This window comes from Amblyraja radiata, chromosome 27, assembly GCF_010909765.2.
Source record: "Amblyraja radiata isolate CabotCenter1 chromosome 27, sAmbRad1.1.pri, whole genome shotgun sequence".
Lineage (NCBI taxonomy): Eukaryota > Metazoa > Chordata > Chondrichthyes > Rajiformes > Rajidae > Amblyraja > Amblyraja radiata.
This window is the reverse complement of record NC_045982.1, coordinates 10,168,275-10,175,794: the sequence shown is the minus strand read 5'-3', so window position 1 is coordinate 10,175,794 and position 7,520 is coordinate 10,168,275. Positions and strand designations below refer to the sequence as shown.

The 7,520-nt window shown below is 41.0% G+C and overlaps 1 protein-coding gene across 3 annotated transcripts in view; it reads left to right on the top strand.

The window, feature by feature from the left end:
- Nucleotides 1-366: 366 nt before the first annotated feature.
- The window catches only part of cep85 (centrosomal protein 85), a 47,398-nt gene continuing 40,244 nt past the window's right edge, over nt 367-7,520 (top strand). The window contains exon 1 of one of the 3 annotated variants that reach the window (XM_033045069.1): nt 367-495. The gene's annotated coding sequence lies outside the window, so the exon portion shown is untranslated. The remainder of the gene's footprint in view (nt 496-7,520) is intronic. The other 2 variants (XM_033045072.1, XM_033045071.1) reach the window with 2 other exon arrangements.

Sequence of the window (7,520 nt, the reverse complement as noted above, 5' to 3'; positions counted from 1 at the left end):
GAAGTTTAAGCTGAAAACCGGTCCCGACCCGAAATGTCCCTTTCCCTCCAAAGAAACTGTTTTACCCGCTGATCCAGCACGTTGTTCATGTATTCGTTTCCAGCATCTGCAATCTCTATGGCTCCAATTAAACGGGGCATTGATTTCACTTATTACGGTATCGGGATGAAAGCGCCGCTTGCTGGTATATTACGGCTTCCGGCAGTTTGAATCGCGTCCCGTATTCGCCGCTGTAACCTGTGCTCTGCGCAACCAAACATCATGGCGGCCACGGGTCTGATTGACAGCTCTCGCATCCAATAAACACCAGCTCCAATGCCAATGTCGGAGCTGGGGCTCGCGCTCGGCCAATTGGAGGAGTGGGCGGGGAGTAAGGGTTGGTTGCACGGTAGAGTAACGGCTCCCTCAGCGCGGCGTTGAGGGAGAGTCGCCGGTCTCCCTGCGGCAGATGCTCATGTTTCCAGGTGTTGCAGCTAACCGGCCGGCCAGTGTGAGGTGAGGGCTGTGAATGTGAAGCGACCAGTGTGGGTGGCTGGAACTTTAATGTAGCTGTGGTCGTTGTTAGGGTGACCCAACACGCGTCGTTTTTATGGGTCAAGGCCCTCACTTCTCTAAACCCCAAACCCCCAACTTGGCTGAAGCCACTTCCCTCTCCCCGTTCCCTCTCCCTTTTACCTCCCCTGGTCCGGCTGCGCCTCTTCCCCACGACCCCCTTGCAACACCTCCTGCTCACCCCCGCAGGTCTCCTTACCCCCCTTCACCCTACAGCTCACCTCCCTCTTTCACCCCCACACCTCACCTTCACCCCCCAAACTCGCCTCCCCCTTCACCCCCCAAGCTCACCTCCCCCTTCACCCCCAAGCTCGCCTCCCCCTTCACCCCCCAAGCTCGCCTCCCCCCCCCTTCACCCCCACAGCTCGCCTCCCCCCCCTCACCACCACAGCCCGTGCCCCCTGTACCCACATCACTCCCCCAATCATTGCCCTGAACCTCCTTCCCCTACAACTCCTCCGTCCCCCTACACCTTTGCCTCTTCCTGCCCCCCTCGTCCTCCTCCCTCTGCTCCCCTTACACCTCCTCCAGCTACCCCCTGTAGCCCCATTCCCCTCTACACCTCATATTTTCAAAGCTGCTGTCTGACTGCTGAACATTTACTGACTTTTATATTAAATCTTTTTACCAAGCAAAAGTAATTGGCCTCTTTTGACAGAGTGACACATCATGGAAAGTCCCTTGGCCTCAACTTGTCCATGCCGAACAAGATGTCTTTTCTATGCTTGTCCCATTTGCCTGCATTTGGCCCATAATGCTCTAAACCTTTCGTATTCATAAACGCGTTCAAATGTCTTTTAAATGTTGTTACAGCACCTGCCTCCTCTGGTTGCACTTTCCATATACCCACCACCCATTGTGTGAAAATGTTGCCCCTCAAATTATTAAATCTTTCCCCTCTCTTAAACTTATGGTTCTTCATTTTCCCTACCCTGGGTAAAACTCTCTGCATTCATCCAATCTATTCCCCTCATGATTTTATGCTTTGTTCATTCCTTCCGCCACTGATGTACCCTGGCAGCAGATTGTACCATGTGCAAGATGCACTTCAATTGCATCAACAGCACCATCAAAATCTGTGAACTTCAGAAAGGGGGATGAACAGCTGATGCTTGGCATTGCCACCATCTACCAGCTCGTCCAAGTCTCTCACTAGCCTGACGTATATTATTCTGTTCCTTTGTTATTATTGCATCTAAATAAACGTACTGTAACTAGTCTCAATTTGGTGTAAACAATTTCGAATATAACGTGCATGCATTGAGTTTTTGTACTGTTTTGTAAAGGGATTTTGACATATTTTGAATGTTTACATAATTTGGATCTTGGAACTGTGGGCATTAGCTTTGTTTGTTGTGATAATAATCACAACGATCTGCAGTCTATAAGATGGGGAGAGCTCTTTGAAATCTTAATTTAAATGCATTTATTTCAGTGGTATCCTGTTGACGTTACTCCCCCATAATGAGTCTTTCATTTGTGGCTCTAAATTGTTTATTCCTGATTTATGAAATATAGTTTATCTTTGTTCTTTAGTATTAAAAGCCCAGAAATGTGCTATGTTGGCAGAATTAGCGTCTAATTATTGCAGTTTATGCTTTGGAAAAGTTGCCGTGAAATATTAAAACAATTGTTAAGGTGTTGTCTGGTATCTTTATCTTAAATATATGTATAGTATCTGAGGTAAGCTAACTTTCATTAGATGAATGCTGTCCTGGCAGACACTCTAAAGGTCATCTGTATGTGCAGAATTGCATACATATGTTGCTAAACTGAGATACATTTGCATTTCAAATCAATCTAGTATTTGGGTTTGGCTTTTACTAAGCTTTGCATAATCTTGTATTAAATTATTATTAATTATTTAAAAATAAGTAACCAATGTTCTGTTGAAATAAAAGGCTGTGTATCATTCCAGACTATGGTACTGCTGTTATCTTCTAATTGAGTAGGCAGATTTGACCTTGGTTTATTGTTTCCTTCAAAGGAAGCAGCTTTTGCCAAAGCAGCAATAGCTTCAACTAAAATGTTCCTTAAAATGTTGCTGTGTCGCTTAAATAACTAGAAAGTATTTGGATGGTTGAGAAGGCGAGTTATCCACTGTGCCAGATTGACAACATCTCTTCTGATTGAAACTTCAATCTGTTCTTATCAGAACAACTGGTGATTCACTAGTAAGATAATATATTTCAGAACTTTTATTCTAGCAGTGTGGAGCACCTCTGGATAGCAGTTGATAAGATGTCTTGTGGCCTAATTTAGAATGCCGTTTACTTAATTTTGAATGAATAAGATGCAGCATTCCAGGTTTCTTGTTGGGTGGGGGGGGGGGGGTTGTTGTATGTGAAGCGGTATTACTAGTGTCTGGCCTGCTCTCATCGTGGTGGTGTTTGTTTTGCTGGTCTAGTTGAATTTCGGGCCAATGTGAGGAAAGTGCTGAGCCACGGATTCATAATTATATGGTTTTGAGCTGCCATATCTGTTCTCTCATTTAGCAGAATGTAGTAAATGGTGCAATCAGATTGAAGATATCCCACAATCAGTGCGATGGTCACTGCTACAAATGCATTGTCATAAGTGAGGGTGAGGTCAAGTAAATGCAGATCCATTCTGACAGCTGTCTTTCATTACTCAGCCATTTTGATCTGTAGCGGTGCCACTCTTGATTATGGACATGGTAATCCCCTACCCAGAATACACCTGTCTTTGCTACTTTCAGTGTCTTTTCTGAGTGTTGTTCAATGCAGACTCTGATTCAGCAGTTGAGGGAGAGCAATAGATGGTAACCAGAGTGGGTTTCCTTGCTCATATTTGGCCTAATGCTGTGAAACTACTGGAGGCCTGGAGTTGATGTTGACTCCATGGGCTATTTTTACCTGTCATCCAAAGTGCAGCTATTTAATAGATCTGTCCTGTCAGTGAACAGGATGTTTGTAATGCCATTGTCTCATTGGGGTATGTTTCTTCAGTTTTACACAATTATTTTTCAACTAAAACAAATTGTACATTACTGCCCACTTAGAAATACATTGAACTGAAATATAAAGGATTTTGCACATCCTTTTTGATTTGCACTTGAGATGTTTCCAGCAATGCAACCCTTTTATGAATCGAGGAATGGTTGAACAAAGTGTATGATGGCCTCTCAGATGGTGAGTGAAAGCTAGGTGTGGTTAGCATATGGGTGGGAAGGTGTGTTCAGAACATTTTGTAAATGGGAGCATTGAAGGCAGAGTTATGGAGGAGTGTGGCGGCCAAATAAAATACCTTTTAGTTTACCTTAAAGCTTGATCCTGAAATGTGAAATGTCTGAAGAAGGGTCTCGACCTGAAACATCACCCATTCCTTCTCTCCAGAGATGCTGCCTGTCCTGCTGTGTTACTCCAGCTTTTTGTGTCTATCTTCAGTTTAAACCAGCATCTGCAGTTCCTTCCTACACGTGTGAAATGAAGCTATTATTGATGTTTTGGTTAAATCAATACAAATAGAAAAGGGCAGAAGGTGTTCCATCCCACTGCACAACGGTGGAGAAGCATTAGAAAGTGGTGATGTGAGCAACAACATCAAAGACTGCAGGAAGAAGAGAAGGGTAAGCCTAATTTCTGATTAATATACTGGTGTACAAATGACTCCTGCGTTATGGCCTTTTGGATGAAAGAGATTTGCTCTTGCAGAGTTTATGTGGGAATAGTGTAAATCAACTAGTTTCTTAATGCATACACAGATGTTGCAACATCGCATTATGAAAATTTGGATAAGTATGTTATTTGGAACTTGCAGCTCAGAAACGGGTTATTCTTCCCATTGTGTCTAAATTGGCATTTATAAATAACTTGCCTTCCCATCATTCCAATTATATCAACATAATTTGCCCCTTTACCCTCTTGTGCTTATCCAATTGTGTTTAAATGTATCCTATATTTGCTTCAATCATTTCCTGTTATCGTGAATTGCACATTCCCACCACACTGAGTTTCTCCTCTATTTGGATTTGGTGAAGTTTACGGATGGAGCATTGTTCTAATCTTTTTCACACCGCAATATAACTGTCTGTACACTATCTAACCTCTTTCATTTTAACCGCCACATATCAGGTGACTCTACAACTATACTCTTTCTCTCCACAAAGAGAAATTAAAATTAAAACTTAAAATAACATCGATTAAAAATCAGAAATAAAATTGTAGTTTTGGTTTCAGTATCTTTTCAACTACTCCAGCAAAGCTGGTTATTATATGCCACATACAAAAACCTGAGGAGCTGCAGCATTCTCAAGGACTGTAAACTGATGATATTTTTCCCTTATTCCAGTAATTGCACCAAATATTAACAATTTTTGAACTTGAGCTGCTATAATCAATGTTTACGTAAGCAGAGAAGGGACTGCAGCTTAGGTGTTCTCTCTTCCATTTCCCCCCTTTATTTCCTACTTCCATCGCCTCCTCTTCCTCACCCTCTCCTATTCCAGTTAATGAATCTTGTCTGATTAGTGGTCCCATTGTTTCTGTCCTATGTGATACTGCTAACACATAAATATGCATCTGTACAGTGATATTCCTGTGTGAAGAGCCTCCAGTGTGTCCAGGATGGCGCCACTCAGTCTGCCTGCACAGATTGATTGGGATTTGTGACATTGAAATCCAATTCTCCAAAGGCTGTATCAAGTTACAGCCAAAGGTTTTCCTTGCTGTATTTCTGAGACTAAATTGCTTCGTATTGTACCCATTGCACCACGCCTCTCATTTGGAGGAGTGATGTAAACTGCATATTTGTCTGCCAATTAGTTTATTGTAAAGCGTTAACCCATCCTGTTAGCAAGAATATTGATGGGTTAATGGCAATTCTTGCTTATTATTATTTTTATATGGAAGTTAGAGGTGGATTTGTAGGCCCATGAAAGGCCATGTGATGTAACACTTTACTTTGTGATCTCTTACAAATTGCTGGCACTTTCGATTAGGCTGAAATTGACTTTTTCTTTTCTATTGCTGGCTGGCTCGCGGGACAGATTGTAAATGCAATGTATTCTCTCTTAACCCTCCTTGATTTTATGAATTGCAGTAAAGGGGCAAGATAATCTGTACAGGTGACTCCTGTGTTGCAGCTGTTCAGGTAATGGAAATTCCCCCTTACGGAACTCTCAACTCACTACCTGTAATTTGAACTGAAGAATAAAATTTCCTTGGAGGAAAATGTACATATGTTTTTTCGACTTGCGTTTCTTGACGCATGCGGTAAACAGCCATTCAGCCTAACGAGTCTGCGTCGACCAGCGATCACCCTTTACAGTAACACTATCCTACACTAGGGACAACTAACAATTTTTAACCAAAGCCAATGAACCTACACTCCTGTACGTTCTTGGAGTGTGGGAGGAAGCCGCAGCACCTTGAAGACACAACCTGTAGTCAGGATCTAACACTGATCTCTGGTGCTATAAGGCAGCAACTCTTCCACTGTGTCGCCTTCTCTTTCCATTTATGGAAATATTTTCCTTATCTTTATCATCTTTCGATTATGTATTCCTATGAGACTTTTGAAGAATGAAAGATTTAGAGAATTTCAAAATGAAATGTAATTCACTATTTTAGATATCATTGCCCTGTCGTCCTGTGTTAGATGGACGTAATGTTAGCAATCATATTAGACTTGAAATCGATCAATGGAAAACATTTCTGAGCATCTGTTAAAGAGAAAGCGGTTTTAATTAGTGACTCGTTGGTTGGTGGAATTTATAGTTGAGCTTCAAATTGGTATTAAAAATTATTTGGTTGTGTCATTCTTCTGTTTTATGGGTGGAATGGGATTGGGATATGTTCCATAAACTTTTCAGACTATTGTCCACAGTACTTCCTCATCTTGACAGCTATTAGACTTTTTCAATTGGCCTACTGATGACTTCTATCTGAGCTTGGAAATAGTGGCACTTTGGGCAAAGATTGCAAGTCATTTTATATCTAGTGAGCATGTGTGGCTCCATGAATTGGTAACTTTGTTGCAGGAAAAAGTATTGTATACGAGTTGAGTATAGTTTGTAAGAGATCAATAAAGTAGTATAATCTGATTACAAAATCAACAGAAGTGTTTTGTTCCAAATTCTTATAACTTTTTGTGATATGAATTTTCAAGGGTTAAATTCCATTTATTGGAATAAGCTTGAAACCTTGTATATATCTTTTTTATTGCAAAGTGTACCCTTATTGACTGAATATGTGTGCATACTTTCTTCTTGTCATTTTTTTGATATAAACTAAAGCTGAGTGTTTTGAAGCATCTTTGTTTGGCCAAATATGCAAATATTTTATGCTCCTTTTTAATAATTAATTGCTTTAAGTGAATTACCTTGAAGCATGTTCACAAACTTGAATATTTGCCATTCTGTTGTTTTAAAGAAAAGTGTTGCCTTGTTTTGATATGATGATTTATCTGGAGGACTGCTCGTGTGCCATGTTTTAAAGATGGAACAGATGGCCTGCGATGCCTAACCATGGTTGATAAGAGTAATAATAATAATAATAATACATTTTATTTATGGGCACCTTTCAAGAGTCTCAAGAACACCTTACAAAAATTTAGCAGGTAGAGGAAAAACATGTAAGGGGAATTAAATAAATAGTAGAGACGAAATAGTAGGACAAAAGGCTGAAGCAATTTGTGAAGTAGTGATTAGCTGGCTGTAGTTGATGTCATAGAAGGGGTAAATGATTTTAATGTATCTTTTGTTAATGTTCCTGTGTTAGTAGCTCAACTTTGACATATTAAGACCTCCTGATGTCTTCACTGTCATAGTGATGGTGTGTTTGTGAGCAGGGAAGGACATGGTTGTTAGGCCACCATTAGCAAATTACAAAGAAGGTTGAGGCATTGTCACTTCAACGTGCAAATACATTTGGAACACTTGTTCCCTGGGTAGGCTGATGTATGGAGATGCATTGCTAAGATTGCCGGTGCAAACCCCTAGCTTGTAA